The following is a 13,732-nucleotide window of genomic DNA, read 5'->3' on the forward strand; positions in this document are numbered from 1 at the left end:
CCGGGGCATCTGCGCATGCGCACAAACGGTTTTGCACCGGCTGCGCACGCGCAGTGGCGTCGGTCGACTACTGCGTACATTATTGCCGGGAGCGGTTCTCCGCTCTGCTTTTGGCGAGCGCCGGATCGGTCCTGGTAGGGCACTCGGCACCTGGTCAACTGCGCGAAATCTCGAAACTGGGTCTGCGCGTGCCATGCCGGTGCCGAACTTTTTTTTTTTTTTTTGCCTTAATAATTCGGTGGTATAAGCGTATCTCAGACTAAATTTAATTTCGCTTCATTGCTGCCTGCTGTGGCCAGCGTCCATCTGCACGGCAAGGTGACTGAAATCGCTCATCACTGGCGGAAAAAGTGTGGCTCCGGGCGACAGCGCTCCCTGCCATTTTTTGTTGGGTCGGTATGTGTCGGCGCTCACCGGCTTATTCCGTGTGTGTCAAATACGGTGATGGCGGTGTAGGGAATTGCTACGGGAGGCAAATCACAGTCGTTTGGCGCTCATGCCCTACAGGCGTTAATGTGGACTTGAATCTTGCCATATATATCCGGGCCGGCGTTCCTGTTCGGATGGAGTCTTTCTCGTGGTGTCGCGGTGCGGCGTGCTCCAAATACGTCAGTGGCGGAGGCTGCTCGTGGCGTGCGGGAAGAGTGTCCCCGCTTCTAATGATTCCGTACCCTCTCTGGCCGTTATTATTCCTCCGCGAAGGCCCCCCTCCCTTTGCAGTTTCGCTCGTGGCAATGCCGTGATCCAGTTACCCGCGTTATACGGCGTAGGTATGCATCTGTTCCCCTTTCCTTTTCTTTAGCAGGCTAGCTGCGGTCGCGCATTTATTATTGGGCTCATGAACGTGGCACTCGCTACCAGGCAACGGATTGCGCGGGCTACATTTCTAGCGGGCATTTTGAGACACTGTTTGCTTGTGTTGCTTCTGACACGGTACCGAATGGCGAGCATGAAGCCTTTGGGTGAAGGGCCGACGCCACTTAGTCGCTTTCATCCCTCTCTCTCTCTCTCTCTCTCTCTCTCTCTCTCTCTCTCTCTCTCTATATATATATATATATATATATATATATATATATATATATATATATATATATATATATATATATATATATATATATATATATATATATATATATATATATATATATATATATACCGGCCATCTTTATTTTTTCTTCCTGCCCACTGCCGCAGGGAAGGAGGAAAATAAGGTGGGGCGGTCGCTGGGCCTGTTTCTTGCCATCACGAAGCCCTTAGCTGGCGCCTGACAACTTTGTCGCATGTGCTTAAGCCGCACACCATTTGGGAATCTTCCATATTGGTGTTCGTAAATGGCTTTTCACCCTCGCCACCCCCCCCCCCCCTTTTTTTTTTTTTTTTTTTTGCAGATCACTTTTTTATTACAGCAGCTCGCAAAGCGCTTTGCCAGGCTGGCTTGTTATGCAAAAATAGGGTGTTTCAGTCATGCTGGTTTACGGCTGAAGGCTGTTTAACCAGCAAAATGTAGGGCTCGAAACAAGGCAGCTCGACCCGCCCATTGTGTGCGCGTTGTGCTGTCCTTCACGTTTCCTGCGGCACACTCTCTAGCGGTACATTTGGCCCTCTCACGCCTCCTCCTTATTGTATCCTTGGATGTAGTTTCTGGAGTACCCCAGGGTTCTGTCCTCGCACCAATTTTATTCCAACATCTACTTATCCGTTTATACGGCTATTTCAACCAGGCTATCCGCAGGCGATTGTGCCATGTATACAGCAGTTGAATAAAATTTAATGAATTGTTCCCATCTATTCAGGCATGGTACGAAAAATGAGGTGTGAAACTAAATGAAACCAAAACATTACCCATCAGTGTCACCAACTATCACTTGTTCTGGTAATCACTCTTGGACTTTGCATCAAGTGCCAGTTTTGAGAGACTACCGAGCGGAAGCCACATTGATAACGTATGTATTAAAGCTCAAGGTAAGCTAAATTATTTAAGAAGCTAAGCGTTTGCGTCAGGTGCCCGTAATGGTAAAATCGAATGGTTAGGCCAACTCTATAGTATGCCGACATAATTTGGAGTCCCCACCAAAATGTTTAATCTAAAAGAAATCAAATTTTTGCACTTGGGACTCTCCACTATGTCAGGGAAGCTTTCGCGAAAACTTCAGTGAAATGCTTTCTTAGCACGCATGTCCGCACATCAGCTCGGAAAATAAGACGAGAACCCTGCCTACGGACTCGCTGCAGGGGTACACGCCCTCATACAAAATCGAGCGGGGACTTGGCACAACGCGCAAGCATGCTTTCTTTTTTAAGTTCCACATAACTATCCTGTCATTGCGCATCAGATATTCTGTGTCACAATGATTATCGGTATAACAAAACGTGCTTTTAAACTGAAAAACAAAAACAAAAAAAAGAATCGGATGGGAATCAGCTCGAATTTAGACGAACACAAGAAGGAAAGAAAATACGCGCCACACTGCTGTCCTTCTTCCTGCCTTCTTGTCCTGTCCTTGTGTTTGTCTAAATGCAAGCCGATTCTCATCCGATTATGTACCAACACGCACAGATCGGAGCCATTCTACAAAAAAGGAAATATCAATATTTAGCGAAATAGGAAATCGGTATTTTCGATGAACCCTTGCCATGGGTGAAGAAGTGCGCGGGAAGAGGTAGCAGCTTTGCTGTGCTGCAAACTACTGAATTATTTTTGTTGTTGAACAGCAAGCGGATGCCTCTTGAATTTAAATTTACGTATGAAACTGCTATTAGCGACAGTGGATATAGTCGAGCCAATTGGCAAATGTGGTCTGTAATCCTGCATGTCCACCGGCGGTCGGGAATGCACACAGGATTTAAGTGTCAGGGGAGAGAATCGCCGTTGACCGTGGATCGGATTGATTGAATACACACGGCACGTATTCCTTTTGCTCCTGCACGTACGACCACTGGGTCGATCAATGGAAGGCGCGCGTAGCTGCAGCTTCCTGAGATGCCCGTGCATTCAACTTTCGCCCGCCTTCGAACTTGTGCGCGGTGAAAGTTGCAACAAGAAAAACCGCGGAGCTACTCTGCCGACCGGAAGAGGCCCGACCCGCGTGGTCGGGTTGCGTGGGTCAGCCTCGTAGGGCAGATGCCCACGCCGCTCGTGGGCGTCCAACGCTTCCGGTCGTCTGTGCGAAGAAGACTGTAGAGGGCGTGCGCGGTGTCAAAGCTCCTTAAGCAGTCCGGTCAAGGGCAAACACAGCCAAGAGGCCAAGTGAAATCCCCGGTGGTCTGCGCTCATCTGCGAAGTGTAGCTTGCTCCGTTTTGCGATCCCCCGTGATATTCTTCAATGCTGGGGACATTAGTGGGATCCATTAATCTTCGTCCAGGATGAGTGGCGAGATCAGGTGTCCGTTATCCCCTCCAAGTTCATTCGTTCTTTTTATATATATCGGCTTGTCTATAGACTGTCGACTGCGTGGTTTTATGTGAGCGCAGCGGAAGTTTAGAGATCAAGGGTGTTGGCTAAGAGAGGAATGCGTCGCACGCTGCCCTCATCCCGTGATGCTGCCTTTTCGTGGCTTCATCTCGTACTTCCCGCACACCTGCCACGAGCAATGCCAAAAAGTAGCGTGTAACTTGGCTACGGGCCTGATGCCACCACACCGGAAACGTGACGAATGTACGCAACGTTCCACCAAGACATGACAAAACATATGCCGTGGAAGCGTTGTCCGACGGGGTACGAACGTTATCATACCTACAACCCAAATTAGTCAAACGTAGGAATTCTAGGATTCGACCCATCCGCAAGCAGAGATCTTTGTCGTATAGAGATAGCTTGCCGAATTCGTCTACGATGAAGGCGAACCGGGCCGCACACTTCGGAGACCTAACTCGCGCTGGTTTCCGCAGCCAAGCCTCTTCCCTCGTCCTCGCCTTCCGAAGTGATGTCACAGTTGCGCCTCGAAGGAGTTGAACAACAGCTCTGAGGTAAAGACGGGACACATGGAATAGACTATGGGGGGAAAATATTTGCGTGAGAAGTTGAGAGCGCCAGGTAATGGAAAGACTCCCGCCGACGTGGTGCGTTGGAGCATTGAAGTGGAGAGTGGGAGCGACGACTTGACGAAAGTTGTCGGCACGCACGGGGGACCGCGCCCTGAAGCGTTTGTCGCGCCCACTGGGGGCCGGCGTGCAATGCTTTTCCCGCGGGCACGAGAAATCTGGGTCCCCTTCGCGTCAGCTACGGCCGTGCATGTGAGCAGAAGCCGAGTCGCGGTAGCAGGGCTGCAGAAAGCCACGGAAGCTCGCCCCGGGCGCAGCAATTAGATCGTCGGCCTGGCGCTGATGGCGCACCGAGAGCATCTGGGACCTTAATCTGGGACGCCGCGTCTGGCCGTGCGATCAGTGCAAGCGCTCGGGAACGGGTGTCATTGCCCGCTCGCCAGGGCAGGCACTGTGGCACTGGTCTCAAAAAACTCTCCTTCAGGTTATTCGGACCTTTAACGTGCCATAACGGTTATCTTGGCATTCGAAATGAGCTGGCCTTATAGGTACACAGGAACAAGAAATGCGGACAGAAGGTGGCAGGCTTCATGGCTCCTGGTATGCGGATCCTGTGTGCAGCATACGGTGGCCTGTATTCCGTCCGAAAGCATTCATCAACCGATGTCCTCCGGGGTGAAAGCCGCGGAGGCCGTGGCGGGTGCACCTACGTGGCTGCCGCGTGCCTGAGCTGTCGCCGCGGTGCTTCGTCGTGTCGCCCTACGCGCGCATCGCACTTTCCATGCCGCGTCCTTGTGCTGCTTTTTTTAGGGCGCCGTTTCGTGACTGCGGGAGAATTCGTCAACCGACGGGACTCCTTTCGCGTGCCGCCGGCGTGAAACGAGAGTGGAACGAAACGGTGCCCCGAGCACTCTTGTCGTGCGCACCGTTCGAAGCGCGCTAGAACGCCTGGCAGATACCAGACACGCCGGCGGCAGCAGCCAAGCGCGAGGACCGCGAGGGGAGAAGCGGGTCGTGTGGGGGTGCACCTGGGCGTTAATCGCTTTTAACGCCGAACGTGCGCGACAAGTCGTGGCTGGTTGTACAGGCCTCCTGCGGGGAAGTGGCACATTTGTCGAGTTGTAGGTGAACTTGATGAACGACGTTGCTTTGCCTTTAATAATGACGCGCATGCATTGACGTGTCACGGCGTTTTTCTTTCTTTTTTGTTTTTTTTTTGTTTTTTGCTTGCGCACGACTTCTTAAAAGCTTCCGTGTCAGAATTCTAATAACAAACGTCTTCATCGCCAAGCGAGTACGCTGTCCGCTGTGCCACAAAGGCATGACGCTTTGTGCACGCCAAAAGCTGTAGGGGACGGCAGCGCGTAGCGCGTTGCTGTGGACGCCGCGGCTGGTAGGGCTCACTGCACGCTGGGGTATTGGCGCTGAATTTAAAATCTTTCCGATTAAATGGGCGTGGCGCTGCTGTAGACACCGCTGATGCTAGGTGATGTCTGCGCGTTGCTGTGGTTGCCGAGGTTGCTTAGATGACACTGGATTGAATTGGAGTGGCTCCGACAAATGATAATTTTTGGCGCGAAAAAAATGTTGGGACAAGGGTTAAGCGCATTGCGAACGTTTGATGTATGCAGCCCAATTGCTTGGCAGTTTGTCATAACTTTTTCACATCACGCGCCTCATGGCGACCGTGTTCGCAGTGCCTCTCGAAGTCCAAAAGCTCACCTGATATTTTCTAGTGACGCAGCTTATCCATCCAGGCGCACGTTAAAGATCCCCAGGTTGTCAAAATTAATCCGGAGCCCTCCACTACGGCGTGCCTCATCGCCTGCGTTGCGTCGGCGCGTTAAACCCCACAAGCTTATCCATCCAGGACACACACTACCGATCTTCTTTTCCCTCCCACTAGTGTATTTCTTGCGTTGTTATAAAATGTGCGAACGTGCCGATCAACGATCCCACAAACGATACTGTATCATCACCCCCTCCTAGCCAACACATTTTTTCTTTAACCTTCAAGGTTTGTTTCGGGGTAGGACGAATTTGGTCGGCGTACAAAGGTCGGCTGTTAAAAGCAGAAACCCGACGACGCAGGCCATAGGCTTACTGATCGTTTCTCCTGTGACCTGATGGCACATGAGCGTGCGCACTTACCTCGCGGCGCACTCCGTTGCCGTCTGGCTTGAAGCTTCACTGAAAGGTGTACTTGTTTGGCAAGCGCGAATGCACGCGGGAACTCAATCGATGCGAGTGATAAAAGCGCTCTTCGGGCGAATGCACCCCTCCGCATCCGAATGTACAATTGGGCCAGTTGGTTGAGATTCACTGCGAAATCTCGCCTAAGACGGGGCAGGAGAGAAAAAAAAGTGAGCGCTGCCTTCGCGGCGTGCGTTAGGTGCTGTTGCAGATCCTGGCTGTTGGGCGTGAGTGCGAAAGAAATTGGCCGGCATGCCGATTGCCTCTCGCATGCAGCCTTGCTTTCCAGTGACCTGTGTCAACGCCATCTAGAGGCGAGGGTGAGCCTTGTTTGCAGGCAGCAGCTGGTATGCGCAGGCTTTTTCGCTCGTCGCCTGCGTTCTTGGGCGAATGATTCGATTGCTCGGAGCATGCTGCTGCGCGCCAACACCGCCACTCGAATCGAAGCGTCATGAGCGCAGACAAATGAACCTTGAAAGCGAATTTCCAACTGTATAATCATAGCCCCGTTATACGATTCACTTCCGCGAGAGAGGAAGGCTGTGGTCAGAGAGAAAAAACAAAACAAAAAAGAAACCGTTTAACCCGCAGAATGGGAAGCGAGGAACGCGCGGCGCCCGTTGTTTCCGTGATCTGAAACTTGGCGTGTGTAGAGCTGCAAGGTGTGGTGGCCAATTAAAGGTTGCGCGGAAACATTTGGCTTGCTCGGTACGCACAACTGTGAAGTTGGTGACGTAGCTAGCTGCGCGGGCTGCAAGAAATGTTGTAAATAAGAAAAATAAAATGTCCGGAAGTAACATAAAATGCCTACAAAATTAGAAAAAAGCATATTGTGGAGAATATCACCACCTCCGTTCCACCAAGAATGATAGGGTCAATCAGGCCTCTAAAATAATTGATTGTATTGGGCAAGAGCTCAAAATTGCACAAATCAAAATGCGTGCGTTAACGAAAATCCAAGTAAACAAGATCACGCTAAAACCTTTATTTGACGCCGTTAAAAGGACCACGAGGAAAAACGTTTCCTTTAGTGTCGGTCTTTTTTGTTTTTTGTTAGTGCGAAAGCGTAGGTGGGTCGGCCAAGCGAATAAATATTTTCGCTAGCCTGAATGAAGCCCGCGGGAGTACTATGAAGTCTAGCGCCGTGTTGCGTGCCCAAAGAGTAGTGCATACCCGAAACAGGTGTATTGAGCATCATTTTATAAATCGGCTGATCAACTCAGCCAACAAGTTCAATGGATCACTCAATTACTGCGCAAGCACTGGGAGGGCCGGCCACCAGAAATGTGCGCGCAAAGTCAGAAGCCTGCGCCCATTCTGTAAAGCCAAAGCAGTGTTGCATATCTATGGATGCGCGTTGGACAATGCTTTGAAAGCAGGAATTTACGCTGAGTTACATGCATGCGCAAACGTTAAAGAGAACAAGCAAGGTCGATATATATGGAGCCGCTTATAACGACGCAAATGAACCAAATGAGTCTTGCGCGCGTAGCTGTACAGGACGAATCTGCATTAGATCACTTCGATTTTTTGTTTTTAAACGCAAATGTGTCTATTTCTGTGCTTGATACATGATTGTTTGCGGTGAGTGTAGTAAGGCTATGGGAACTTTTATCGGTCCCATAATCACCGCTCCTGGTCCAGAGACAAGGCTCTTTAATGTGAACTGGTGAGGTCAGCCCTGCTAGCGAACGCATATTTCCCGCCATGCACCACGAAGCGGTGGAAAATATCCCCGGGGAAGAATATAGTCTACCCACGACTTTAAATTTCGGAACAAAGCGATTTCTGGGGCACTACGCCGCCATGTTGCTTGAATTCCACAGCACTGCGTGCGATAGTTGCATCTTTCCGTAACAAAGTTTGCGTTCTGTTAGCGTTTACAGCCGACTCCTTCTTTTCACCACGCCTTCGTTTAGGACAGGTATTCTTTAGTCTTCTCATGCGTAGAACTGGCCGTACTTCGAAGTTGTCGCTCACGTCATAAACGAAAACAAGGGACAATAAGCTCTGGTACCCCCCCCCCCCAAAAAAAAAAATAAATAAATAAAAAAGAGCGAAAGAAGACTCAAGAAAACTCAAAACTCTCCAGTGACGGGGAAACAAAGGAAAGGAGAGGAAGACGGGGGCGGGTAATCCAGTCGGTCTGGCGCTTAATGCCGCGTTTAGAGAAAGCCGCCAATTGAGGTCACTTTCGTCAATTACCGTGCCCGAGCACGGGGCGTCGTGGTCTCGCGCCGTGCGAGAGCGAAGACCCGGGCCGGCGCCTAATGATAACGAGCGGGCCCAAAATAGGGTCGTGGCTTTGGGCGTCGCGTAATTGGGCCTTGCGCTGACCTTGAAACGAGACCCGCTGGGAACATGGCCGGTGGTTGCGTGCCCCGTGTTGCCGCTTTTGTCTCGTGCGATCTGGGCCGTGTTGGCACGCACGGCTCGGCCGACGCCCCCCGCGTGTCTGGCGCAGCGTGGCGACACACGCCGCCCGAGGAGCTCGACCCCGGCTCTTTAATTGGACCGCGTCGTGACGGCCACTGCGCGCCGCGTGTGTGCTACCGCATGTAATGAGTGTCGTCGTCCCGACTAGTGTGCGTGCCATGATGCTGATGAGGGGGGTCGAAAGGAAAAACGAAGCCGCTTTCGGCGAAAGCGTCATTATTCGAATCGCTTTACCGTGCGCTGCATGCGATTTTCAGGGTCACGTATTCTCGCTGGGCGCGGCGTGCGTTCATCATTCGACGTTCGTCACGGTTATATGACTTCGACTTCACTCACGCGTCAGCTGCCGCGCACTGGTGGCGCACACCCACTGCTTTAGCGGGAGCACGGCCTCCCTTTTCGCGTGTCTTGGAGAGCGATCGCGTGGCTTAAAAGCACCTATCTCTTACGGATTAATAAGCACCTGTCGCCCCAAAGGTTGCAGACAGCCAACGTTCGTGTTCCCTAGGCCAGTTAGCTGGTCGAAAAGCGTAATCGACGTGGCTTGTTTGGTTATTCAGACACCATTTGTCTCTAAATTGTACGTACAAGCTATGTATGCGCGAAGCCGGAGTAAAGCAACAAAACAAACAAAAATAAAAACGAGCGGCTGAGCCATTCCACTCTGTGAAGGTGGATAACTAGCGAAGCTGTTGAGCACACGGCGCAGAGGTGACACTGAATTTAGGTGAAATGTACGAACTCATTTATTGTGAATCAACTAATTATGGCAAGTAATGAAACTCAGCGTAACAGTAGAGTCGTCTTAGCGGCCAATCGTCATATAATTGTTTTTGGAAAAGTTTTTGATATAACAAGAGTCACGGCCGCTCTGTACTGAGCATTCGCGATAAAGTTAGCTTTGCCGCAAGTTCTGCTCGCGTACAGGCAAAAGGCACGGAACGGTGGCCATATAAAGCTTCGAAGCTTCGCTTTAAAGATTGTTCGGGCACCAAAACATCGGTAGCCGGTTGCTCCAGTCTTGGGACAGCGAATCAAAACCGAGTAGCTCCGGGAACGGATCCGAGGGAGCCTCGCCCAACGCTAAAGGATCTAGAAACGTTGGCTTCGCCTGCCCCAACCATGGGGCACGTGGGGAGTTCGTTGGCTAGGTCTCCTTGGCGTTCTTGTAGACCAAGATTATTTTGAGGCTTATGAGGCTTTCGAGGTTGCTTCGAAACATCTTCATTGCTGCCCGGAATTACAGTGGCAGAATAACCTTTATTCTATTGTCGGGAAGCTTGCATAACCGTTGACTCCCTATGACATATATATCTTTTTCCGATTGCGTTGAGTGTTTTCAGCGGCTAGCGAGCTGTGAAAGGAAGTGCTTCAATCCGCTGCATTTTTGGCACCATGCCATCTGTGGGCGCGAAGTGCCCCCCCCCCCCCCCTTTTTTTTTTTTAACTTACAAAAAGCTTGGGAATAACGCTCCTGCCGTTGCAAACAGCAATGTCAAAGGAGTTCGAAATGAGCTGTCACATTGGCACCAGCGAACCGCAGGTTGAACTGGAACGATTTCAACACAATTCCGGCATTGTGACACGTCAGTTGAACGAATTCCAGGAAACCACATAGAAAGTTTGAATGAAACTTGCGCTACAGAAGTCAGTACTGAACAGTGTTGTTTACGCGCTTGAAATAAATCAAGGTCATTTATTTTTCGTCACCAGCATTATCTCGCTCATTCAGTGCCTAAAAAATGAGGTTACGTGGCGGCAAAGCACATGATATGAACCATCGTTAGGAAATGAGCGATCTATTTACGCTATTTACAAGGCGGTCATGACAGAGCCCGCGCTGGCCACGCCGATGCATCTTCGTGGGAGGGTAAGACGGTACCGTACCGCCATCTTTGTCGTCGCCTCGTCACATTTCTTCCACGAAACGGTATTGTGGTACGCACAGGCGCCAGCAGGTCGTTTGCTCTAGCTATGACTACGCAACAATTCCAGCATGTTAGCCTCCCAAATGGCTGTGACTTCGATATCGCGGCAAAGCACCTCTTGCCACCAACAATTAAATTTAGAAGAAAAATGAATGGGGTGTTTGTTTTCCACGGTGACACGACAGGTAGAAAAATATATACGGCCTATGCAAAAGAAGAACAAGACAAACTTTTCGTTTAGGTGGAGCACATATTTGTATTTGGGGCAATCTTGTGTCGGCGGGGGATTTTCCCGCAATTAGCTGATCTGAAACGCTTAATGTAGGAAAATTCGTTCGGTTGAAGTTGTATATTGCTTTATCTGCACGCTCCTCTCAGATGTAGGTATCCACGTACACACACCCGCCGCGGTGGCTCAGTGGCTAAGGCGTTGCGCTGCTGAGCACGAGGTCGCGGGTTCGATTCCCGGCTGCGGCGGCCGCTTTTCTGATGGAGGCGAAAAGCAAAAAAACATCCGTGTGTATGAGATTTCGGTACATGTGAAAGATCCCCAGGTGGTCGAAATTAATCCGGAGCCCTCCACTACGGTGCGCCTCATCGCCTACGTTGCGTCGGCGCGTTAAACCTACAATCGATCAATTATCCATGTACACTGTGACCGCGCTCGCTGTTGTCACGTGCGTTCATTGCATGCCCGCCATCTTGTCTGTTGGGTTGTCAACCGGGGTCGGCGGTTTTTAAGTCAGCTGCTGTCGGGACCTATAAGTCCCGACAGCAGAGGCCAATTGGTGCTGTCGTGTAAAGAGGCCAATTATAGAGGCCAATTGGTGCTGTCGCGTAAAGTCGGTAAGCTGCCATTGAGTTAAATAGGCATTGGCTCCATGCCAGTTCAATGGTTCAGCTCAATGCTCCAGATAGACGCATGTTGTGTATACAGTTCGGCGGCGGCGGTGACCTTCGTCTTGTTTTCGCGTTTGTGGCCGTAGCGTTGCTTTCGACGTATCTATGAGGGCGGTTTTATTATCGTCGTCAATTTCGATGCTTCAACGTTCCTTTCATTGCGGCTGCAGAAGCCGCTGCTCGTCGTGCATGCGCCACGTCGGCTGCCTTTTGCAAAATGCATGACCTGCGACGGCCACATCGGGTTCGCCGTTCAGATCTCCCTCGCCGTGGCCTAATCCGCGGTCCTCGGGTGCCCCTCGCCCAAAAACACGAAACCCAGCGTGCATACCCATCGAGAATCGCGACAGTGTGTCCCCTCTAAGCCGGCGGCCTTGGCACGCCGATCGCTGCTGGAGACGGCGACAATGGGGACGCTCTCGCGCGAGACACGCGGCGTGCGCCTTCTGCGCTGGCGCCTTCGTATTTCGAGATAAGCGCCGAGCGCGCCCCCGAGCGGCGCGTGGCCGCTGGAAGCGCCTCCGGCTCCGAGGTTCCTGCGTGTTTCTGCGATAGCATGAAATGGTGCGAGCCGGGCGCGAGCGATTGCATAACGAGCCTGTGCGCCAGATCCTGGTTGGTGCTGGATGGAGGGATGTTACCTCTGGCACAATGGTGTACCATGGTCAGCGCCGTGCAGCGGCTGATCGTATATGGTGATTGGGGCGCTCTGTATGACGCGCTTAAACATGGGGCAGCCAGCCCGCTGGCTTGAAGTCCTGTTTACGTAAATATTCGAGGCAGTGGCACGGCGTTGAAATTTTGATTGTTTTTTTTTTTATTCTGTCCGCGTCATGTACTGCGCACTGTGCCAACACCACAACAGGCTTTATACCCAGCAACCTGCCCATAACAGCTGGTGACAATGGGAGTCAGCGTGCCGAAAAATTGCTGTGTAGGGACGAAGCGCTCCTTCAGGTGGTGCTTTATTTAATCCCCAGCCTGTCCTGCGTTTTTTTTCCCCTTGCAGTGCGACCTGTGACTGCTCGCATAAATTGTAGCGGCCGTACCAATCAATACCAATTGTACTGATCAGTCCTATGGCACCTGCCAGCACTGAGAACTTACGGTTCAGTCTAGACCCGCTTCTTAGCAATGCAAAGTTCAACGTACACAAGTAAACGACACTGGCATACCATATCTACCTGCTAAACTCCCATTCTTTTATTTTCGAGCACTGCCATTCATTTAAACATTAGAAAACTTTATCGACTTTAGCTTTGCGTTGAGTAGGCTTCTTTTTACGTGAAGCTCGTCTGTGCTCACGCAAAAGTTCACAGGGAAGGCTTGAATTTGTATAAAGCAGATCCAACAGGGTCATCTTTTGCGTGGAAGCGGTGTTATTCTTGCACAAAACAGAATGTCTTTCCAGCGAGGGGGGGACTAATCGACGGCAATGTCTTCAACGGATGCAGAGTTTTCACCGCTACTTGAGCCATGCGTGTACGAACTACCTTGGGGTGGCTTACAAGACCAACAGATGGCAAAGCTTAGCATGAGAGCCATCCCAGGTCAATGCTTGTGGTGAGAACTGCAGCCATCTTCGTGATATCTTTCTGAGCCACTGCCCCCGTGCCAAAGTGATGGGAACTTTGCTGCGCAATTGCTGGTCTTGCCCAGCTGTAAGCAAAAAATACCATTGCGTACGCTATGTTCACTGAAAGTATGAGGCAAAAAAGTTGCACAGGATGTTTCAGCATATTTTTTTGCGCAAACGTTTCTTATGACTGGATTTGTCACTTAGCCTTCTACAACAGAGGTAGCCTTTTGTTAATGGCTTGAGAGTGTTGCACCTGATTTCTTTCTTGTGGTTTTGATCAGCACTAACAACTTGTCCAAGATAGTTACTTATATGCATCCACGTCTTCTAATTACCTAGTTGGATGGATGGATGGATGTTTGGATGTTCTTTGGATGTTCTTTGTCACTTTGGATGTTCTTTGTTTACCTGTAACCTTGAATGAGTCACTCCTTGCATCAAATTGACATATCGACCCCACTTGGTCACCATTCAATGCATTAGTGATCTAGCTTGTATCGTGCAATTGGGGCCCAGGTGTCCGGTATGAGCTTGAACGCTGGTGTATTTGATGGTACCTTGAACCAGAAGCTCTGTTATAGATTTTCATAAGGTGGGCTGGCTGTAATTATTACCTACTGCCAATTTCACAATGTAAACAGAGTAGTTATAATCCCTACTTGGCTATTTAACCCACCTGCAAAAAAATTTTCTTGTGCGTTTTTGAAAAACCCG

General features: G+C 50.5%; 1 protein-coding gene across 1 annotated transcript in view; it reads left to right on the forward strand.

Annotated features, from left to right (window-relative positions):
* Rhp (GTP-Rho-binding protein rhophilin) overlaps positions 1 to 13,732 on the forward strand; it is a gene marked incomplete in the record, with an annotated part of 127,037 nt that overhangs the window by 85,774 nt on the left and 27,531 nt on the right.

The sequence above is a fragment of the Haemaphysalis longicornis genome, unplaced genomic scaffold (genome assembly GCF_048455015.1).
Source record: "Haemaphysalis longicornis isolate Haplotype H1 unplaced genomic scaffold, Haemaphysalis longicornis Haplotype H1 scaffold_1, whole genome shotgun sequence".
NCBI classification, from domain to species: domain Eukaryota; kingdom Metazoa; phylum Arthropoda; class Arachnida; order Ixodida; family Ixodidae; genus Haemaphysalis; species Haemaphysalis longicornis.